Below are 25211 nucleotides of genomic sequence, written 5' to 3'. Positions count from 1 at the left end.
ACACGCATGCTTACCCCCTGCCCAGCCAAACACAAGAACATCCGCAGGACGCAGGGTAGATCTTCCCTGACGCGGATCAGTCAAAAAGTTAACAAGTGCCTCTTTTTTGGCTGAGATCCCGGCACGTCTAAGCATATCCCATAACACATCTCTAACCCAGTCATGACGATACTTGAATCCCGGCAATTCCTTACAGTGGAGGGCATGCTCACCGAATCTATCCAAACAAGCTTTTTTACAAATGGGACATAATTCATCGGAAGGGAAAAGGGGAATCATAAGCCGGTATTTAAGGATGGCTCTGTATTCAACTGCCGACATCCGTTGCCCAAGACCTTCAATGGGCACAACAGTCAAAAAATCCTGGGCATGAGCCCCCTTGAGACAAGCTAAAACTGCCTTTTGTCTCGGGGTCATATCGAATCGTTCCTCCAAATCATGTACGTGTTTACCATAAAGAGCACTCGACAAGGTTTGTTGAGGTTTCTTGGGGGCAGTCTCCTTATCAGTAAAACCGTCTATATCAAAGTTCGGGAGAGTTGTTCCAATATTACCAACTCAAATACATAAATTAGTACCCAAAAAAGTGGGATTGCCCTTTAAACTCTTATGCATATTGGCCTGCTTGCTTTCTGTTCTCTAATTCAGCTTCAACCATTTGAATATATGCAAACAAAGTTAAACCGTTTGTTTAGTGTTCGGTTGATTGCTCATTCATATTATTACGAATATATGCAAACAAAGTACAATCGTTTGTTTAGTGTACGGTTAAAGATAAAATATCAAATACGAACACGTTCATTTTCTTAACAAAAGAACAAGTTTCTTTTCTTAACGAACAAACACATACATGAATTTTTTAGCAAACGAACACGTTTATTTTATTTACAAATGAACACGAACAAAAAAAATCCATTCGTTTAAGTCTCCGTGTTTGTTCATGTGCTCAGTTAAAGTTCAACAAACGAACACGCTCAATTTTTTAACGAACTCACAAGAACAAACAATCTGTACATTTAACAATTCATGCGCGTTCATTTGTTCGTTAAGTGTTCATGCCTGCGTGTTCGGTTAAAGTTCAACAGAAAATTTGGCATTTTATAATAAACTAAGAAACTAAAAATTAGAATGTGTAGCTTACACTGTATGATGGTCGGTGAGGGCAACATGGTAACTACAACATCACTAATTTCTGCAACCTCCATTGGAGTCCATTTACTTTGATCACCTTGGTAATTTCTGCAACCTCCCTCATGACCAATGTTCTTGACTCCTAAAATTAGAAAATAAGATTATAAAGTATATACAATAAAATAAATAATAAGATGAACCATACCTTTGGAGTATCAAGAATCCAATCCCACATATGATTAATCATAAACCGCACTTGTTGCAGAAGACGCGCAAGCCAACCTTAGAGTTTTGACTACAGTCTGACCTCTCATTTGTACATTTGAGATGAAATTTGTGTTCAACCTGAATCATTGACCCAAATTTGGATGGAGATATAAAACTTTGAATCTTTTAGGTTACAGAATATATTCAAGAGCAACAATAATTATCATAAATAAGTTCTTTCATGGATTTATATGCAACATCATGTCAACCAAAATCTTGTAACGAGTTCGACCAAAATCTTGTTAATTAGTAGTTAACTGATTATCATACATATAGGCTAAATTATTTGAGTTACACTATTTATTAGTTTTTTTATATATTACATCAAATTCAAAGTTCAAAATGAAAACAAAAGACACAAAATAACAAACTCAAATGTAGAAAAGCTTAGCAGAAGTTCATTTATAATCGTTGGCAAAACTTTGTGAACTATTCATGAACCATTCGGCGAAAAGTTCATTTATTAAAAAACGAATAAACATGAACAAAACTTTTTGTTCATTTAAATTAACAAACGAACATTTCGTTCATTTACATTCACGAAAATTTGTTCATATATGTTCAACCATTTACATCTGTTTAACACATTTAACTATGTAATTTTATATTTTCTAAAATAATTAACCATGTTAGTAACCCACCCCTAACCATAGACACATCTTCATTCTTTGGACTTTCTAAACAACCTCTTGTCTCTTTGCCTCTCTCGTTCCATATAAGTTAATCAAACGTCGGTTCATTTACAATTGTTCTGTTATGTTCGTTTTGTTTGTTCATTTGTTATTGTTTGTGTTCATAAATTATTCGTTTAAAATATTAACGAATGAATATAAACACACACAAATATGATTATCTTCTTGACACATGAACGTAAAAAGGAAAATTCAATTCATTTAATTATTTTTCTTCGGTAAAAGTTAAATGAACGAACACCAACACGCACTTAGTGTTAGTTCGCTTCATTTACAGGCCTAAATCTAATAATATTTGGATACATTGAAGAGTCGGATAAAAAAAACATAGAAAAAACTTCAACTTTATATGCAAATTACCAATTCACCAGGTTTCCTTTTGCTTATTCATTCTGCATCTACTCGACAAACATTTGACAAAAGATGTACTCCAGCATCCTGCACAAGTAAAGGACCAGTAAATGATATATTAACATCCCAATCATAACTTGAAATAGCATAGCAAAATGAAGAAGGAAATATAAACCAACTGCATACATGATACATCTTCAATATAAATCATGATATTTTATCATTCGTAAATCTCAATTAATAACTTACTGTTCAACTCGAGAAGAAAATTAAGACCACCTGACCAATGATGCACTCTAAATGAACCACAAACATAACAAAGTCAATGATAGATCGAATAATAGATTGTATTAAGCTTGAAGTAATGTAGTAGTGATAATAAATGTAAAAATATTGAATTACCTAAAGTACACCTGCAATGTGAAAATCGAGTTCAAAAATCAAAGTTTAATTATACATAGACCCTCAAATCGAACAAACCAAAAACGAAATCAAAACATCCAAATGTATATTACCTCATGAAATCGAATAATCTCCTCGATGCAGCGTCAACACCAACACAAAACCCATCTCGCCGAAGCGTGACCTAAACCTAGATAGGCCAGAAAACTAACACAAAGTTTCGAATTAGGTCTTAATCGGTATTGCTTAACTAAGAAAAACGAATCTTGGTATAGGTTTTTACTTGATTTGTTGAACCATAACAATTATCGTCGGTTACACTGCCGCCACCGTTGATCTTCGAAGGCTCCACCTGATTTGTCTTTGTCATCTAGTCCTCTCAACAAAACTGGAAGAAAGAGATGCATTAGATAGACTGCGTGTTTGAAATGAAATGAAATGAAATGTAGCCATAGAGGCTGAGAGAAGATAGACTGCTTGTTTGAATTTTGAAATGTGTTTGTCTGTGTGGGGATTCTAGTGCTTTATGGGCTGTACATCTTGCTATAAAAGTTGTAAATCTCTTAATTTTAAGAGTTTTTGATAAAATGACGTTTTTGCCTATGCTATATGTATTATAATATAGTATAGATATCACACACACAACATATATACATATACATATACATATAATAATTCTTCTTCCGGCGATAATATCACCTCGCCACCGCCCCAAATCGCCCACTTATCGTCGAGGGGGACGGTGTTCGCGACCAAAAATCGCCCAAATCGGCGCCCACTACACATAGCCTTAATATGAATGGTCACTTTCGATGTTAAATGCAGAAAATATAAAACCTTTTTCTTTTCTTTTCTATTTTTTTTAAATCCTAAATAAAAGTTATAGAAATCCTAGAGAGACCTACAAGTTTATCATTTTTTTTTAAATGGTCGACATTCTTTTATTATGTTTTGTTCACAAGCGCCTTAATTCGCAAAATGTCCATGAATTTTATTGGTGTTTTCTCCCTTATTTTCCGAAAATCGGACGTCTTTTTAGCCAACAATTAAGCAACACATGTATGTGTTAACTTCGGATCCTACCGAAAGTTTTAGCGAAAGCGACTAGACCTTATTGAGCTCCATATGTCTCCGTCAAAATAGGTTTTGTATATATATCTTGAATTATTTATAAGCCCAAGTAATATTTTATCATATTACTATAATTATACACCTCTACCAGATGGCCACCAATAATTCATCGTCCATTTTTTTTTATTAATGAAAGTATTATAACTTATTTACTAGGACTATTTTTTATTAATAACATTGTAAGAGACATTTCAACATTATAAAAATACTATTTTATAGATAATAAAATCGGTAACGTATAACAAGTCTTGGATTAATACAAATATATAAATGTTAATTAGTTGTTTTTCTTTTAAAACCTGCTATGTTGATGTAATATCTATGTTTCTATATAATGAAAAAAGTTTTTAATACTGTAATAAACATGACGAAAATCGACTGGATTCCCGTATACAACTACATCAACGCTTCGTTTTACCCATTCCCGAGTTTACCGATCGGCGACACCCCATTGGTCCACATCAATGTTTACTTTTTTTTGTTTTAATTCCGGTATAATAGCACACATGACCAAAACTAACCGAATTCATATTAACCGTGCCACAAGACTTGAGACCAAGATCACATTCTACCACCACAAAGTTTTTAGAAACCTGCCTCATAAAACACTAGTTATTATAAAACAAATATTCCGTAAATTTTTGAGTGGTTGTGGTTAACTTGGAAAGACATTTTAGGGATGTTTTTCAATAACATGGACGAAAGCTTGATCTTCTTTAATTAAGATAGGACATTTTTGATATTTTCGAGTGTGGTCACTATCAACATTTAGTACGCACAGCTACACGTTAGAACCAAACATTAACCAGCATATATACACATAACCCATTGTCTTGTTCTAGTCACAACTTGCCTACCTACCTCTTCACACACTCAACACACCGATCAACCAACACAGGTACACCTTATTATATATATATATATATACACTCTCTTTCACATGGTTGCGTTATCAATACCTGTAACAATGTAGTTAATGTCTTCGGTTTTTTCAAAACCGTCGGTTTATAATTTAGTTTGGTTTTTCCGGGTGAGTTTTTTTTTGGATTCGTGCACTAGGTCCAGTTATCTAGTTTCTTGTTTTTTTCTTTATAATATGAAGTCTAAATTTTGTATTTTTTACTCAAACTTTTACAAAAATAAAAAGTACTAACTTAAACATATAAATAATATGGAATTTATAAACTACAAATGTTGTCTCCTGCTTATCATCTTGGCCTTTGTTTCATACTTATTTATGTCTGACAGACTTGCTATTTTGTTTAACATGACTTCATAAGTGAAACAGCTTGTGTTTTGCTAATCTGAACTTCCCTTTGTTTTAGTTTTTCAAGTGAAGATCCGGTCACGCCTTACTAACAAAAGGTCATCGTGAGTCCTCTCCTTTAGAGGGCACCCCTACCAGGCTTCTAAGATGCTGACCGTCTCTTGCAACACTCTTTTCTGGGACATTTATTCATGATGTGTTTCTAAGTTTCATTGAGGTATGTATTAAAACGTAACTTTGTTTATATATTAAGAACGAACCTTACAATTGAAATCACGTATATGTATTTGAGGAATAACTTTTAGTACTTAAAGAAATATTGTTTCCCAAATATATGCTTTGATAATAATAATTCGAACCAACCTATTAATAAAGTTAACTATAGTATCCACTTTTCTTTATTTTCGTTTATTTGTTAAAAAAAATAATTTTAAGCTAAATGGTTTTTTTAAGACGGAATATTAATTGTCCATGTCTTCAATGGCGTGACAAGTTTAAGGGGAAACTTTTGTGTAGACTCAAAATGTCTATGTAGACACTTGTTTGTGTAAACAATTGAGAGGTGAAACTCGTGACCTACATACATTTCTTATTTCCTACGATTTTTAGATGGATATAACTTTTTTAGGATACTAGTTATTTACCGGAAAAAAACATCATAGCAAACATTTTATTATTTTTAGTATGGTGTATTTTAAAAAAAAACATCATAACACCCTATATTATACTGGTTTGAGCCCCTGCATTACATGATTTATTTAGATTTTTATTTTACTCATTTTGCTCTTCTATATATGTGATAATCTATTTTATTTTTTAACACATTTTTTATTTAATATTCATTATATCTTAATATACTTTTTAATGTACATATTTAATATATTTTTTGAAGAATAAAAATTAAATTCTTTCAATTTTTATATCTTAAAGATCTGTATATTAAATATCTTATTTTCACACAAAAATTGAGGATAAAAAAAATGTTGTTTTATTATATTTTATAAACTTGATTATTTATTAGTATATTATTACTTTTTTAAGATACAAACTTTTTTATTATTTGTTTAAAGTAAAATTTGTAAATTATTTTCAGATTTGAATAATCGATTTCATGATAACAACAACAGACACAAACTCACATTCATATTAACCTTATTTCAGGATACACTTGATGAGTTTCATTACAAGTTATAACCAAAGTGAAAGAAGACCTATTTGGAATTTGGTCCATGCTTGGAATTTGCATAACCTTTCTGAGCAATAAGTCTACGGTATGAGAGAGAGAGAGAGAGAGAAAGTTTTAGAATTGAATTTATATCCGAATATAAATATGATAGTTTTTAGAATTGAATATAACTTTTACCAAAAAAAGGTATTTTTTATTATTTAATACACTTTAAATAATAGTTTATTTGATAACTTATTATCTAATAACAAATTAAATTTTTATTAAGGTGAATGGTGTGATTTATGTTTAGAAATGTAGAATTAATTACTTTATTAGGTGGTAAACAATGGTTCACTCTTATACTAATCATGTTTAATGTTGGTTTCATTGGTAGAACAGACTATGGATTCGTTCGCTATACTTCATGATGACGTCATATTACAACGACAATTCTTGCATAATCCAAATTTCATGACAATATACAACGAAACAAGAAGAAGATCAACTTGGTTCATTATTGATGGCTGGAACCCCAACAACTTGGCTGACCAATGAGTTAATGCAATAATAGAAAGCGACGGAACAGTAATGAACACCCCCTTCCCTTTTTCGAAAACGATGTTGATCCGAGGCCAATTCATCTACTGGGGGTTGTAGAAAGCAATTTGATATTCTACTGTGAGGCAGACAATTTCTGGATCTACAACCTATGGACAAACAGGTTTCTAGAAATTGTTCAAGGGTGAGAAGAGCAGAAGATAGACTCACGTTCACATTCAAATTACTTCATGATGCTTTTGGAGTTCGATGTACCATTGTAGATAATGTTCATCTACAACTCAGCAAACCGATTTCAAACATACCAGACATCACAACTAGTTAATGAAAACATGATGAAGTTTGTGATGCCAGCGGGATATTTGGTGGAGCGACTGCCATATGCATCACTAGCACAACAGGTGTATGCTATGGAGTTGATGGAAGTTGTTTTGCAATTCCTAAAACTTGAAGAGGCAGGTGATGACCGTGATTTCATATATTCAAATGAAGGATTCTTGAAGATCCTAGATTTCGAACGTATTGATGAAATTGGTGTGATGGAGGATGATAATGATGCTGATGAAGTGGAACTTGATGTACTAATTAGACTAACTAACATTAGGCTAGCCAGGATTGAAGCGGGGAACCGGTACATGTGGGTGCCAACCGAAGCTGCACCTCTTCTTCCAAATGAGGTGGGACTATCATCAAACCAACGACAAAGAGTAATGGTAGATTCCATTGTTTGCTTCTCGTTTTCGTGGAATACTCATTTTCCCGAAGAGTTTGAGTTTGGCCCTACAAAGACCGTATTCTACATGTTCAACCTGCATACTAGAGTGTGATTGCCATTGAGAAGAATTGAATTTCCGGTGGAACCTGGAAGTTACGAGGAAACGTTTATCACAAGAATAGGGATAACTATTCAATGACTGGTATGTTATTTACCATATTCTAAAAACTGGTTGGGAGGATTTTGGAGCGTAATGAAAATATGGAATGTATGCTGGAACATGTTTGATTTTGATCAACTCCAAAATCTATACTATTTAATAAATAAAGCTTTCTAATGTCACATGTCATCAATATGTTGATCCTTATAAAATTTTCCCTCCTCTCTCTCATATTAATTACATTTCTCTTTTTAATATTTCATTTTCAATTTTTAATAATTCTATCATAATTTAAAAGAATTAATACCATCATAAATATGTTAATTTGTTTAATATAAAATATATTGTATTAGTTATTATTATTAGATTTTTATAAGTATCCAATACGAAACGGGTGGGTTTCTTTAACCGGCTAAAGTATCAAATATTGTTCATGTCAAAATAATTTAAGATTAGAATGAGTTTTGGTCCAAGAGTTGGTTTAAAAAAGTAGTCATTCACAATTAAGTTTTGATATAGAAAAATAACAAATAAATAAGTTATGTTTTATGAATTTACTAACTTTTTATTTCCAAATTACGTAATGTGTAATTATTTTATCGTATATATCTTTATATATGTGATATATTTTTTGTATTTTACATTATGTTATTATTAAAAAAATTACTTATTTTAACTCATATGTTATAGAGGTAAGTAACCTAGTATTGGATATATCATATATATATATATATATATATATATATATATATATGCTAGTTGGTGGGATATGAATGTGTCACGGGCCCACTAATTGAATAAACATACACTGCGTGCATCTCAAGTCTTTACTCTTTAAATATTTTTAAACATCACATTCATTAATTTGTCTTCCTTTTCAAAAAGTAAAAGCGGTTGTTACGATAAAAGATTGACCGACTTGTTTTTGACAGGTGAGGAGGAAATGAGAAAAGAGGATACGGAGATGTGGCTTTTGTTATCTGAAATAACTATTATCGAATTTCAGATTTGGTATGTATTAATCAAACTATTTCAGAGGATATGGAGATGTGGTTTTTGTTATCTGAAATAACTATTATTGAATTTCAGATTTGGTATGTATTAATCAAACTTAGATATTCTGGTTGTTAGATCTATATGCAAGTATGGACATGGATATGTTTATTATGTACGGAAGTTGATATCTTTAATTTACTTGTTTCTGTTTGGGACGATGGTGTACGGGTGGTGCAGTTTGGGACGATGGTGGAGGGGTCATGTTCGCTGCCGAACCCGGCTTTTATTTGGCCGCCGCCGTTGTCCAGGACGACCACGGTGGTGGTGGACATTGGGTGGATGAGTTACACGAAGAGGCCGCATTATTGCAACGACGACGACTTGAAAAAAAAATGCACGAATATTATGAATATTAGTTTTTTTTATGTTTTTTTTATTTCTTTTCTAATTTTAATGTATTTTTATTTAATTATTTAATTTAATGAGTTTTTATTTGTTTGGTTTATTTATAAAAAAAATAATAAAAACTGGTGACGTAGCAGTGATATGCTACACATTAGACCATTTTTGATAGCTGGTGTTTTTGAAAGTGTTTTTATATGACACTTACACATTTAACCACATAATAATACCCCCATCTCTCCATCTAGTCATCTCACAAACAAGTTTTTAGTACATTCTTTTACCAATAATTTAACCACACCTTCTCTCCCTTACATAATACCCTCTCATTCACATCGCATTCTCTCTTTAAAAACACCTCAAAATCCTCTATTAGTGATGCTCTTACAACTTAAAAACAAAAATCCATCATTTGGTAACCGGGTACAACTTACCGCCCCAACGTGTAGATAGCCTAGCCTAATAAGTTGTTGATGACTTCATGCCCTGTTTTTATGGAAAGCGGACCTTGACCCATCATTGTCAACCAGCAGGCTCATGGATGCGATGAGTTAGAACCTGTGTTACACATGATGAAAACTTTTTAAAAACACAAATTTAAATATATTTGTATATTTGAATAATTTGTAAATTTTAACGTAATATGAATAGATGATTTTATATCAACATTATGCTTTTGTAATAACCGAAGATAAAATAAAAGTAAACCAAACACTTCAATAATAAATGGGTCAAATTGGCCCTTATATTACCCGAGTAACTGACAAAATTTATCACCTAAATCATTACATTAAATAACCAAAAAATAAAGTTACCGTAAATATATTTCACAAGATAACTAATTTTATATTTCAACATTTAATTATACGATAACAAAAAACAAAATGTTCTCAATTATGACTGTGATCTTTATGCACAATTAACAGGCACTTGGATACCTACATCCTGCAGTCGGGGATACATTGATCAAACTAACAATTACTTTAATCAAGTTTTTATACCAACGAATTGCGATGCGTGGGCGTTTGTTTGTGTCTACAGGTAGGGATTAATCAAATGCATTAAAACCACAACTCATAATTAATATTCCTTGATATCGTGAAACGAAAACTAATAACAAACGATATACGCGGACGAAGGTGAATCATGACTATTATATTGCATCCAACTCCAAAGCCGAAATTAAGCAGTGTGTCCACTATCCCATATTTGGCCATCTCCAAAGCTCAATGTCAATGCCGGCTGAACAAATACCAAAAATTAAAAAAAGCGTAAAACTATAAAAATATAAAGTGACTAGAGAGGCATGATGTAATGACCAAATCAATATTTTAATTATGTTCTAATGACCAACTCAATGTAAGAGCTGAGTTTCCTGACTTTAGTGCACAACTTTGTCATGCTTAAGTACAAATCATATTCATAGAATAATTTCTACGAGTTGATAATGTGGAACAAACATTAACCTAAAATTCCTAATCATGTAAACTGTTAATCCAATAAACTATAGTTATAAAAACAATTTTACCAACCCATGGTTACAAAAGCAATTTAGCACCAAAACTATTGCATTAATGGAGGTTCCCGTTAACTTTATAATGGATTCGTTTGAAGGAAGGCCCACTTTGTGATCAACCGATATACTTGTTTGTTTTTGGATGGGTATGAGGAAAACACGCTTGTGTGGATCTCATAGGAGTGTTTCCGGTTGTTGGGCTACAGGACAATGGGTTTGTAGTGGGGCAGGCGGCGTCAAGAAAGGTTGTTAAACACGAGAAAACTTGTCTAGAGAATCAATAAGTGTTTATCCCTTTCGCCTCTGACACATTTGGTTTCATAGCCCCGGAGGCCGTTGACTTTTTAAACATGGTTCAAGGGGTCATGCATAGTAATTTATCGGTTTGTACGAACCAAAACTCTAATTTTTGTAGGATTGGATTTGTTATCCAAAAGGAGTTGTGACGCAACTTGCTGCCTGTTTACATGCCACAACGTGTGGTGACTACGAATGGTCTAAATGTTAAAATGTAAGTTGAAACGGCAAAAAAATGTATGCTAAAGTTTAGGGGGTGTTTGGGATTGCTTATTTAGTTATTATACCCTACTTATGACTTCTAACTTTTTCAAAAAGTTATAAGGTATTTAAATTAATTAAAAGTTATGAAAGGAATAAGCTATAAGAGCATCAAGAACAACAAACATTCAAAAACCGTCATATCATCGTCACATCAGATTCTAAACTTTTTTCTTAAAAACTCACATTTTCTTCCACAACAACAAACCAACATAAATTGTTACATCATCTCCTACCTCTACAATTAATTTTTTATATATATTTAAATTACTTTTATAACAAATTTTGTTTTTATAATTCATATATATATTTAAATGATATATTAAACGTATAAGAAATATAAATTTAGTATTTATAATTCAATATGGGTTGGCTTGGGTGTTGAGTCGCGATGCGGTGGCTCGGGTGTTGAGTCGGGATGGATTGGCTTGAGTTTTGAGTCGGGATGGGTTGGCTCGGGTTTGGAGTTGAGTTGTTGCGTAAAAGTTGTTGAAACGGAGTGTTATCATCCATTTTTTTAGATGAAAGTGTGTGAAGTTTTAATGATGAGTTTGGTCTTTTCATATATGTTATGTGTGTTAATATACAGAGTGTATTATCTCTTTTTGAATTTGTAGTTGCATTCAATTTCTAGGAGATGAAAGTTAGTTTATTCATTCAATTTCTATACAGAGTTTATTACCTCTGTTGATGGTGGCGAGCATTTATACAACTTGTCATAACACATTAAAAAACAAAACAAAGTTTATAGTGAAGTGTGTAGTTGTCATATGTGAGATTTGTCGATTGTTAAAATTTATACTTGCTTTTTTAATAAACAACCTTTTGAAAATCCTACATGGCAGTTTATTAAAGTTTGATGATACAAAACCAATTGAACAAACTTTTAGCTACAACAATGAAGTTTGACTCTATTCAAGTTTGTAGGTGACACAACAATTGAACAAACTTTTAGCTAAACCTACGTAATTGTTCCTTGTTGCGGCTGCTCTAGCAAGATTGAAATAAGGAACCGTTAGTGACAAGTCTAAGGAGTAAGGAAGACAACTTGACCAAACCCGATGATTCATACGAGACCCACAAGAAAAAATAGAATTGACACTAATGTGACCCAACCCGTACATACTAGACCAAATTTTTTTTTAACACTTGTCAGTATACGACAACCGATTCTCAAAACCTTCGACACTGTGAAATTTTTTTTTTGGTTCACACTCAATAATCGCTCATGGTACCAACAAAATACCGTATTTCGAATATAACTATGTTTTTAACAAAAAAAACAAGATACCATTTTCATTTATTTATTTAACGACTTAACACACAAAATATAATAGTTAACAGGTGGGTTGTTTAAAGTTCTACCGTCTACTAATTCAACCACAACCGGCCTTTGTGAAAACATATTGATTTCATTTAATTGGGTAGGTTATTTGAGTTAAATGCGTTCAAAGTATTGTTTGTTGTTTTTATTTTTGTACCTTCTGCTTCTTTAGCTTCTGTTAGCCTAGTGATGCCTAGTAGTACTAGCTCACTTGTCACTTTAATTATAACTAGGATAAGCAAACCCTTTTTGTTTTTGTTTTAACAATAACCCGTTTTAACCCAAACCAATTATTACATGTTATCCAAATTCAAACCCGAGCGGTCCATCTTACAAACTTTATTTCATACATGTTGATGTTAAGAGCAATCATGTTATAGAATTATAGAGCTAAGATCAATCAATCGATATAATTAAATATGGTTAACCATAACTAAAAGACTCTATGGTTCTTTGTCTATTACAACCATCAAGGAAGCTACGCCATATGCTAGCATTTGGTGCAAAAGGCATCCCCAAAATAAACTTTTCAGCCTCCTTTAGATCACCATGCCTGGCCATCAAGTCCACAACAAGAAGGTAATGTTCCATCTCTGGGTCAACTGCGTATTCGTCTTTCATTTTCTTAAACGTTTCCATCCCGTCGTTCACTAAACCAGCATGTCGGCACGCAGAAAGAACCGCTATAAATGCAACCTTGTCTGGTTTAAAACCAACCATCTCCATTTGTTTAAAACATGCAACCGCCTCTTTTCCATATCCATGTAACCCAAGAGCCGAAACCAAGGCTGTCCATGATATCACATTTCTCTCAGGCATGTCATCGAACACCTTAACCGCGCTCCACAAACTCCCGCATTTTCCGTACATATCTATCATTACATTGCAAACCATTATGTCAACCCGGTTGAAATTGAATTTTATCATGAGGGAATGAAGCAAACTCCCCAAAACAAGGTTGCATAGGTTCGTGCAAATGCTTAGAACACTAACATATGTGTAACTATCGGGCGTGATACGGTCCACTTGCATATGGTTAAAAAGCTCAAAAGCTTCTTTGTAATCCCCATTTCGGGCACACGACGCAATCAAGACGTTCCATGATACAATATCGGGATCTTCTACCTCACAGAACAGTTCCTGAGCTTTATGGTACATACCATTTCGGTTATACATCCCCGCGATAATATTGGTGTAAACAACAGAATATGGCAGTTTATCATCATCAAAAAGACCTGACGCGTCTGATGTTAAACAGTTTTTGGCATACGCGGTCATAAGTGCACTGGTGACATACTCGTTTAAAAGGTAACCCGTTTTCACAACCAAAGAATGAAGCTGTGTTAACTCCAAAGGTAAAGCCGACTTTACAACACTAGAGAACGAAAACTCGTTTGGAGACGTACCCGATCGCATCATTTCCCGCATCAGCGTAACAGAAGCTAAACAGCTTATGTTGGAATATCCATGAAGCAAAGCATTCCAAGAAACTAAATTCCTGTCACCAATCTCATCAAAACAACGGCGGGCGTAATCTAACCGGTCGCATTTAGCATAGAAATTAACCAATGCACTGCCTACAAACTCATCCGTTTCATATCGGTTCTTGATTATCTTAGAATGAATAAACTCTCCATAACGTAGATTAACTAACCTAGTACATGAAGCAATAACACTGGAAAACGTGGTCTGGTTAGGGGCAAGGCCATCAACACACATCTTGCAAATAAACTCCATCGCTTTCATAGGTTCGTCCCCATTAGCCAGCGCGGTTATAACCGTATTCCACGTCACCAAGTCTCGTTTAGGCACGAAATGAAACATTTTCATCGTTAAGCATGCGGTTGCACACTTGCCATACATGTTAACAAACGAATTAGCAACCGAAACTCTACTTAACAGCCCTAACTTAGTAACCAACCCGTGCAATTGTTGACCCGAATGTAGATCATCCTCATGTCTAAATCCCGATAAAACACCACCCGCGAATGAAGATTCAGATAACGAACTCCGGACCCGCAAAAGGTCACGAAACATCAGCATACACTCGTTTACGTATCCCTGGCGTCCAAGCACCGATATCATGGCATTATACGTGACTAGATTCCTGTGCGGCATTTGATGGAACACGTTATACGCATCGTTAACGCACCCGTTCCTAGCGAAGAAACCCAAGAAAGCGGTCCCCACGAAACAATCCGTAAAGAGGAAGGCGGACTTGAGGGCCAGCGCTTGCAGGTAAAGTCCTTGATGAATGGTTAAGGAAGTAGAGGCGAAAAGAGTGGCGTAAGTGAAGTGGGTGGGAAGGAAGCCGAAACGTCTCATGTCTAAGAATAAGCACCAGGCTTGTTGTGCATTGTCATGGTTATGACGAGTGTAGGTGTTGATTATGGTGTTGTATGAGACGGTATTCTTGCGAGGCATTCCGTCGAACACCTGGCGGGCAATGGAGACATGGCCCAGGGATGCGTAAACAGCGATGAGGTTGTTGTGGAAGAACTGGGGCTGGGGTAAGGTTGAGCCCAGTGTGATGATCAATCCATGGCTGGGTTTCGGTTTCAGTGACTTGACTCGTAAGGATTTACCAAGGAGGCTAACTACAGCTGAAGCCAGCACTGCTTGCTTCCTTTTCTTTTCTTTTATTTCAACTAGTAAGGTTGTCTAATGTATGTATAAATTACAATTGTATGCAACTTATACAAATCTCAAATTTGCTTGAATCTTAGCATTACAGGTTGAACTTTGTCATCTTGATATACAGCCTTTTTTGACCCTGCATTTAAATAACTCCTCCATTATGTAACATAAACATAGACTAAGAATTAACACTAACTTAACTTACAAAACATTGAACAGAAACTAAGAAAACCAATTAGGAAATCACAAACTATAATACAAAACAAAAAATTAAAAAAGATTTAGGTATTAAAAAGACTACCCAAGAAACAATTTTTTTTATTGATGTAAATCAGAGGCAGCGACTTTAGAATATTCTCATCTTTTTTCAACATTATATATTGCCTGAATATCGTGTAATTAAAATACCAAACACCAAACTTACATGTTTTGATTCCAAAAGATCTGATGGGCAGCCCAAAAACGCAAAAGCAATAGCAAGTGGTTAAGAAGGATGATCAAATGTTTAGTAACTTCAAGCCTTCCAATCATAATGCAATGAATGCCCCATCCAATGGCGGACTCAGGATTTTTTGACAACGGGTCCTATTTTTTTCGGTGTTCAAACTTTTCAGGTCGGGTCGGGTCGAGACGAGAAACATAATAAAAAACAATATCATAATAAAACACACATAATATACGACATCATTCAAAACGATAAAGAAACATTACAAATTCTTAAAGTTGTTTCAAAACGAGGTCTCAAACTTTCTTTTTAATGATTCTTGCATAATTAGCCCTAAATTTCAAGTTTTTAAGAAAACTAAGTCACAATCTAACAACAATATACAACATACAATAACCAATATGAGTATAATTATATAAAAACTCAATCAACTAATTAGCCCTAAAATTACCTTTAGTATGAGACAAAATCGGAGGAAACAAAGACATATAAGACCAGAGAGGGGTGAACTGTGGCTGGAGAGAGGCGGAGGCTGGCGGAGATGGGCGGAGGCCGGAAAATCTGAGAGGGTCGTGAGTTAGGGTTGAGCTGTGGGTTTGAGATGTTTGGTGGAATATGCTAATTCTTAATTTTGTTATGTCGCTGTATGTTTTTGAATGTCTGATAAAGTTGGGATAAGTTAACACCCAAATGCCAAAAGTCCAAAACTAATATTGAGTTTATTAAAAAAAAAAAAAAGCGAAAAACATAAAAAACGAAGCAGCCAAGTCTCGAACTCGCGTTTTCCGCATGGAAAAGCAAGAGAGTTTCCATCAGGCTAGAAGAGTAATGTGGATATGGGGTCCAACTACTAATTCTTAGGGGTCCTTAAAAAATTTATGATATCGCTTATAAGAAATTTTTAAAAAACATTGGTGTCCCGGGACACCGATGGTTACTACATGGGTCCGCCCCGCCCCCATCGAGCAATTCCTATAAATATTGACGGTGTCTTTAACGTTTGTACACTTTTGCATGTCTTGTATGAGTTAAACGGGTCGAATTCACGACGTGAATGTTTCACACATACAAAGCCGCTTTTATTTTATTAAATACATATACTGTTATTGTAATTATACAAATTTTGTAATTATATTTGAAAAGTATCATTATGGCCTGTTGTATGCAGGCCACACTGGTAATTGGTCTTTATTTGCAATCAAATAAGGTGTTACGGTTAACCCAACATGTGATCTGCAACAAAAATTACACATTTTTACCTGAATCAATTTGACTCGAGCCCCCATTTGATAACTCTTTACCCAATCTCACTAACCTGCAACTTTTTGAACTCTTTACCCAACCTGACTAAGCTGGAACTCTTACTACACATTTTAACTCGAATCTGTTTGGACTTCTTACCCAGCATATTACTACATATCTGAAGAGGTAGGTCCCAGCAGAGCCCAGTTGGACCCGCAAGACTCACCTTGAAGAGGGACGTTTGCGCAACGACCAACTGGTTCCGCAGGACCCACCATGCTCAGAGATGAAGACCTTACGCGCAGTACGCCAGCTGTTCACGCAGGGAAAGCCTCCCAATGGTGAAGTACCCCGCCTGTCCCCGCAGCTGCGGATACAAGCCATCAGGGAAGGCTACCCGCACTAATAGCAAGGCTACACGCACAAGGCACTAAATAATTCAGTGTCACCTGAAGGAATGAGCAAGGCGGGAATACTCCCGCCCAAATGAGCCAGTCCGTATGCTTCTGGAAGATCTTTTGTACTATACCTGCCAAGGTATGGACAAGATAGACAAGATCTGACCAAAGCAGCCCATGAACCAATCACAGGGTGACAGCTCACCGACAAACAGTACGAGGAGCATGCTCTAGTACTGTTTGTCACTATTAGCCGCTGCCTACTCACCAACCCTTATCGTGGCACGCATATAGCCTGCAGTTTGTGGAAAAGTAATAGTACACAGCCGGCCTGGTCACTATCAGCCGCTGCCTACCCACCAACCAGCATGGTACGTGCGTAGCCCGTAGTTGGTAGAACAGGAATATTATACAGCTGGCTGTACCTGCTTGGAAACCTACCTTCGGCTATAAATACTCCAACACCTTGGAACGGTAGGATCATCTGGTATTTTACCTTCACTAGCTATTTCTCTCAATATATACTTATATTCAGAGCAATCTAGTCTGATTCTCACGCCGGAGGGTGGTCACAAGGAGGAACCCCCCCTTCTCAGTGACGAGCTCACGGTGTCTGTTTTGCAGGTCATCTGAAGAACATCCTTCTTTGCCGGACCTAACCCTCGTGGGAAACATCTATTTGACCCCCAGATTATCCGTAATCTGCCCGGGGTCGATTAGTGTTTCTTCATTGGCGCCATCCGTGCATAAAAGCTAGAACTAATTCTCAGTTTTTTCAAAATTTCTGAAGAAATGGTTAACGTTACTCCGGTCCCAAGGCCAGTAAGTGACCAGGAAACCCCGGTAACCACAACCCCAGCTACTGGGGGGAACACCGGCGGTTATAGAAATTTTACGAACACTACCCCGGTTACCCAAGCCGGGGCAAGTGCAGTAAACAATATTTCACTAGGGTTCACTGATGCCCAGTTGGAGAAACAGGCGAGGCTCCCTCGCCAAACACTCGATCAAGTTAAGGCGTGGGCCGAAGCACGTCAGAAAGAGTTCCAAGCTGAGTTGGATGAACGCTTGCGTTCACTCCAACAGGCTGACGAATTCGGAAATACTCGACAACAGCTCAACATGAACAGTGAGTGCGAGTACTCGGACGATGATCGGGAGGAAACCGACACCGACGCAAACCCTCGCCACAGGGCGAAAGGGAAGCGTAAGGAAACGGACTTCCAACTAAGAAGGAATTTTGGAGAAACCTTCAAACCAAGGAACGCGGGAGGAAACCCACGTGACTTCTCCAAAACCTTTAGACCAACTGCCGCAAATACGGGAAAGTCCAAGTTTGCAAGGGACATTGCGGAAGCAATCGCCCCGAGAAGTGCCAAACAGATGTCCAACATCGGCACTTATGATGGTCTATCCGACCCAGACGATCACTTGAACAGATTCATAGCGGGGGCAACCGTCAGTAACTGGACGGAACCCACGTGGTGTTATATGTTCCAAATGACGCTGGTTGGAGCGGCCAGGGCGTGGTTTGATCGTTTACCGGTCCACCACATCTATGATTGGGCGGACTTTCAACAAAAGTTCAGCCAACACTTCAGTCAACAGAGGAAATATACTGAAGAGCAGTGGACGATCCTTAACTGCGTGAGAGAGGAAGATGAATCTTTACTAGACTTCATCACTCGCTTCAACTCCAAAAAGCTGAGTCTGGGCGACATAAGTGAAGATCTTGTTCGCGCCGCTTTCATCCAGGGTGCCGAATACCCAGAGCTTATCCGCACGTTGACGGGTAAGGACGGCATGCCATCCACATGGGATGCCATCATGACGGCGGCCAAGCGCTTTGCCGAGACGGAGAAGCAACTGGGTAGGGACCTTCCCCAGAGTACACATCTCTACACACAGAGGACCAGAGAAAACAATGTTCGGATCGCCCGGCAGAACAAAAAGAGGAAGCTAGGTATTTGGCAGTCAAGGGTAAACTTTGACACCTCATCCAGCTCTCGCCCTCTTGTTGGCGGAAGGGATAACACGCACCCTTCAAGCCGAAAACACCGGTGGACGCCACTCACCAAAAGCGTCACGGAGATATTTGCCACCGAAAAACTCCCATGGCCAAAAGCTCCAATGATCCGGCAACGACCTAATGCGGATCAGAGCAAATTCTGTGACTTCCACGGGACAAAGGGTCACAGTACAGAGGAGTGTACATCCTTGAATGATATTGTTGAAACATTCGTCAAGGATGGAAGACTTGCACACCTTGTGGCATCAATCAAGAATGGAGGAAGGAATGATAACCGGTATAAAGGCAATGGACGAAAGCCCGTTGACATCAGCATCCACATGGTTCATGGCAACATCAGAGGAAGAAAAAGACGAACGACAGAACCATGCGAATGGAAGGAAGCTGAGGTGCGCTTCCCGCGAGTGCCAGGAGGACCCAGCAAGGAAGGCCCTATCGTCATCAAAAGCCAGCTGGGGCATTACATAACTTCCCGCACTCTTGCTGACAACGGCGCCTCGTCAACGGTTATGTACAGGCAGTTCTTCGACAAGCTAGACGACGAAGACAAAGAACGCCTGGAAACGGTTTACGCCTCAATGGAAGGGTTCGACGGCAGCACAAACACCACCTTGGGTATCCTATCTTTCCCCGTCATTCTCACGGACGGGAAATACTCCCGCACAGAAGACGTGGACTTCGTCGTAATGAGGAAGCCACATCACACATACGACATTCTCTTCGGGAGAGACGGGATGGCAAGATTCAACGCCGTGGTATCTTCAGTCCACGGCATGATGGGATGGCCAACTGCTGAAGGTGTAGCGATGATCACCGGTATCCCCCAGGTATGCATCGCATCCGTCTCATCTAAACCCAAACCAAAGATGGCTAAACCAACCATCACCGAACCAGAAAAATGGGCCCTCAATGGCAAATACCCTGACCAGGCTGTTACAATTGGCCCAACAATCGCTGATCCTACGCGCACCTTACTCAAACGCTTACTACAGGGAAATGCTGACATCTTCGCGTGGACACCAGCTGACATGACTGGTGTACCTCGAAGTAAAGCAGAGCATAAGCTCAAGTGTGACCCAGATTTTACGCCAGTCATACAAAAGCGCAGAGTAATGGGGGCGGAACAGGCTAACGCATGTAGAACCCAAGTCAAGGAACTCCTTGACGCGGGCATCGTACGCGTTAGTAGATATCAAACATGGGTTGCAAATCCCGTTATGGTACCGAAGGCTAACAAACAATGGCGCATGTGTATAGATTTCAAAGATTTATACAAAGCATGCCCCAAAGATTGTTACCCGTTACCCGAAATTGACCTCAAAGTGGATTCATTAGCACCGTTTCGCCTTAAATGCTTCCTTGACGCATATAAGGGGTACCATCAAATCCACATGGCTGTAGATGATCAGGACAAAACCGCATTTCGGACGCCCGATGGCACATTTTGTTATCAAATGATGCCATTCGGACTTAAGAATGCAGGGTCCACATACCAACGCCTGATGGACAAAGAGTTTCATGCCCAAATTGGGAGAAACTTGGAAGTCTACATGGATGATTTGGTCATCAAAAGCCCTGAGCCAGAAGCGATGTTGAAAGACATCGAAGAAACTTTCAACACGCTCAGAAAGATAAACATGAAGCTCAACCCGAGCAAGTGTTCCTTTAGGATGGAAGAAGGGAAGTTCTTGGGAGTCATTGTTACTAAAGATGGCTTCAGAGCGAACCCTGAAAAGGTCGAAGCCATTATCAAAATGGAATCACCTACTACCATCAAGCAAGCTCAGACACTGAATGGACGCCTAGTCGCACTTAACCGCTTTTTGTCAAACCATGCGGATAGGTCGTTCCCATTCGTGTCAACATTGAGAAACTTTTTAAAGAAAACGCACTTCCGCTGGACACCAGAAGCGGAAGCAGCTTTTCAGGAAATTTGGTCATGCTTGATCGAACTCCCAACGCTCACAGCACCAGAAGCGGGGGAGGAATTAATCATATACCTTTCTGCCACAGATAGAGCAACCGGGGCAGTCCTGCTAGTAGAGCGGAAAGGTATCCAGATGCCTATTTACTATGTTAGCCGTGTCCTAACAGACGTAGAAACCCGGTACTCCACCTTGAAAAAATTAGTCTTAGCACTTGTACAAGCTTCACGCAGACTGAGACGATATTTCCAAGGTCACCCAATCACCATTCTCACCAACTTCAAACTCGCAAACGTTCAAGGCAAACCCGAATTATCGGGACGTCTAGCCAAATGGGCAATTGAGTTGGGGGAATATGCGATAAAGTACAAGCCAAGACCAGCTATGAAAGGCCAGGTTCTGGCCGACTTTATTGCAGAAGTCCCCGCTTCGCGGGAGAAAGAGTGCCAGGAGGAGGCTCAACCCTCCCCAGCACAGGACATCAATGATGTCTGGCGACTCTACACTGATGGAGCAGCCAGCAACGAGGGTTCAGGCGCATGGTTGAAATTAACCAACCCAGCAGGCCAAGAATACACTTACGCTATTCGACTGGACTTTCCAAGTACGAATAACGAAGCCGAGTACGAAGCATTCTTGGCAGGGCTGAGAATTGCGCGTAAAATGGGAGTGAAAAACTTGGAAGCCCACGTAGATTCCATGTTAGTAGCCAATCAGATAAACGGAACGTACACGGCCGTGAACGACACAATGGCCCTGTACCTCGCACAAGCAAAAACCCTTATGCGCGATTTTAATGATTGTAAAGTCATACACGTCAAGCGTAGCGAAAACAAATCTGCAGATGCGTTAAGCAAGCTTGCATCATTATCCTTCACCCATTTGGGAAATGACATCCGCATTGAACTCCTTGAAGCACCATCAGTCCCACACAAGGAAATTTGTGTCATCCAAACCGGTACAGAAACGTGGATGACACCAATAATAAATTACCTTGCAGCGGGTATACTACCAGAGTCAAAAACACAGGCAAGAAAAATACGTTGTAAAGCATTAAACTATCAACTCATTGATGACATCCTTTACAGACGTAACTTTCTTGGCCCACTCTTAAGATGCGTGGACAACCAAGATGCTGACTACCTCCTAAGGGAAGTACACGAAGGCATCTGTGGAGTACACGCAGGTCCACGCGCTGTTGTAGCTAAGCTAAACAACGCGGGATACTTTTGGCCGGGGATGCATATGGATGCGCTGGCATACATCAGAAAGTGTAGGTCTTGCCAGCTCTACGCACCCAACACGCATCGCCCGAAGAATGAACTTGTTCCAGTCACCTCTTCATGGCCATTTCAGAAGTGGGCCATCGATGTGACAGGCCCATTTCCTACAGCAGCAGGAAACGTTCAGTTCCTAGTGGTAGCCATCGACTACTTCACCAAGTGGATAGAAGCAAAACCCTTAGCCCAAACAACCGCAAAACATATTAAAAAATTTATTTGGGAATTTATTATTTGTCGTTTTGGACTTCCACAGACTTTGGTGAGTGATAACGGCACCAACCTTGCTGACAAGAAGCTACAAAAGTGGTTAGAAGAACTTCAAATCACCCACACCTTTACCTCAGTGGCACACCCGCAAGGTAACGGTGAGGTGGAAAGAGCAAATAAAAGTATCGTCGAAGGCATAAAGAAAAGACTCCTGGAACACAGGCTGGGTAGACGAAGTTCCACACGTCCTTTGGGCAAACAGAACGCTGAAAAAGGCCAGTACGGGAGAAACCCCGTTCAGCCTCACTTATGGCACTGAAGCCATGGTCCCAGTCGAAATTGGTTTACCCTCACCAAGGGTCTTGATTCAGCCAGAAGACAATGATGCGGAAAGACGGTTAGACCTTATGCTAACCGAGGAGCGCAGAGACTTAGCCGCAGCGCGTGAAGAAAACTACAAGCGACAAATGCAGAAGTACTACAACACGCGGGTAAAACTCTGCAACTTCAATGTAGGAGACTACATATTGCGTAACAACGAGGCTTCAAACCAAGAGTGCCCGGGAAAACTGGCACCGGTCTGGGAAGGACCATACATTATCAAAGAAGTTTTGGGAAAAGGCGCATACCGGCTCGAAAGGCTCGATGGCACTCCTATCCCAAGAACATGGAACGGAGCTCAATTACGCAAATGTTACATGTAGATCAATTCCAAACTTGTGAAGAAAAGGCCTAGAGCCACTTCTAATGGAAATGATTCTCCTTTCACATTATGTTGATAGCCTAACCTTTATACTTATGAACTTCCCACGCTGATACGCCGGTATTCACCGCATAAATATGGGAAGAAGTAAGTCGTTGCGTGTGGAAGGCGGCAAAATCCGCATAAACACATAAAACGGTAAAAATTTCTAAGGAAAACCTTCACGCAGGTCAGCTATAGGTGAAGTTTAGTCATCCCAATAAATGAAAGTGACGGTCCTACCCGCACAATCATGATAAAGGAAACTGAACATTGACCTTTGGCAACCGCGCGTCGAAAGGTTAACTTATTCAAAACACTTAGAAAATTTCAAAGGAAAAGATGAGGAAAACTTCCACGCATGTCAGATATAGGTAAAGTTTGGCCATCCTACTAAGTGCAAGTGACGGTCTTATCCGCACAATCACGAAAGAGGAAGCAAAACTTTAACTTATTATCTGCCACGTTGAAAAGTTAACTTATCTAAGTACTAAAGAAATTGCTAAGTTAAATCAAAATATGCGTGAAATAAACAAGGCAAGGCATTAGCAAATAATCTTTATTCCATCGAAATTCAAATATTACAAAGATTGCTGGGTACATACCCGTATACAAAAGAAGCTATACAAAAATAAAAATCTACTCTAATGGTGGAAAGGGATCTAAAGGATCAAGCTTCAGGACCACTTCCACTTGGACCCGCACCATCAGTAGAGTGTGGCGGTTCAAGGAAAGCTTTAAGGATAGCTAGCCCATCATCAGCAGCAGCAATCTCGTTCACCTTCTCCACCACCGGATGCGGGAAGGCAGCATACTGATTCACTGCTTGGTCATACGCAGCTTCAGTATCCACATTGTAAATAGGGAAGTTGGAAGGCGGGATGCCTTGTTCAACAAACCCTAGACCAAGCAGGAAGCCAGCCTTTTCCCCATCCTCATGAGAAGCGTTGAGGGCTGCGTTCATCGCATCGTCATATGATGTGTTCGTGAACACCCGATGCACAACCTACAAAACAGAAGTTTGTCAAAAACTCAAGAGTAAGGAAAAGCGTAAAGAAGTTAGAAGTTAGGAAGCTGCGCATACCTGCGACAACGCTTCTCGAAGAAGCCATTCCTTGGCAACCAGAGCCTCCTGGAGGGCAGCTTGAGCTTCATTACGGGCGCGTTCGGCTTCGTTCTTTGTGAGGTTGGCAAGCAACACATCTTTGGCTGCAGCCTCTTCGACGCCCTTTAGCTTACGCTCAGTGTGGTCAAGCACCCCCCTCTGGTCCAAGATCTCTTGGAGCTTCTTGGCATCTTCCATGGGCAAGGCATCATGAGCCTGCTGGAGCCTCTCTAATTTGGCTTTAAGTTCCTCATTTTCGATGCGTAGAGGCTCAGCAACAGCTTCAGCCTTGGTGGCCCTCTCGGTTGCGTTCCATGCAGTTTCCTTGGCCTGCCGAAGCTGTTCGTAAACAGCTTGGGCAGCCTTGGAACGGGCCTCCAGACGAGTCTGAACGTCAACCTCAAGGGCCTTGAAGGCCTTCTCCTTTTCCGCAGCAACGGCGCAAGCTTCGCATTCTCCTCCCGGATAGCCCGCGCCTGAGCCACTTCAAGGCTACGCGCCGTCTTTAACTTGTCGTTTTCACGACAAAGTAGCTCGACGCGCGGCTGCATCCGGGCGAG

The 25211-nt window shown here is 38.7% G+C and overlaps 1 long non-coding RNA gene and 1 pseudogene across 1 annotated transcript in view; one reads left to right on the top strand and one right to left on the bottom strand.

Annotated features, from left to right (window-relative positions):
• Positions 1 to 25211, top strand: part of LOC143567481 (uncharacterized) — a 167077-nt gene that overhangs the window by 35760 nt on the left and 106106 nt on the right. The gene's annotated exons all lie outside the window — the stretch shown is intronic.
• LOC143568945 (pentatricopeptide repeat-containing protein At3g58590 pseudogene) lies at positions 12833 to 15207 on the bottom strand (annotated as a pseudogene).

The sequence above is a fragment of the Bidens hawaiensis genome, unplaced genomic scaffold (assembly GCF_021521415.1).
Source record: "Bidens hawaiensis isolate Kalapana, Puna unplaced genomic scaffold, B.hawaiensis_p1.1 tig00001236_1, whole genome shotgun sequence".
Classification (NCBI taxonomy): domain Eukaryota; kingdom Viridiplantae; phylum Streptophyta; class Magnoliopsida; order Asterales; family Asteraceae; genus Bidens; species Bidens hawaiensis.
This window is presented reverse-complemented; position numbering and strand designations above follow the sequence as displayed.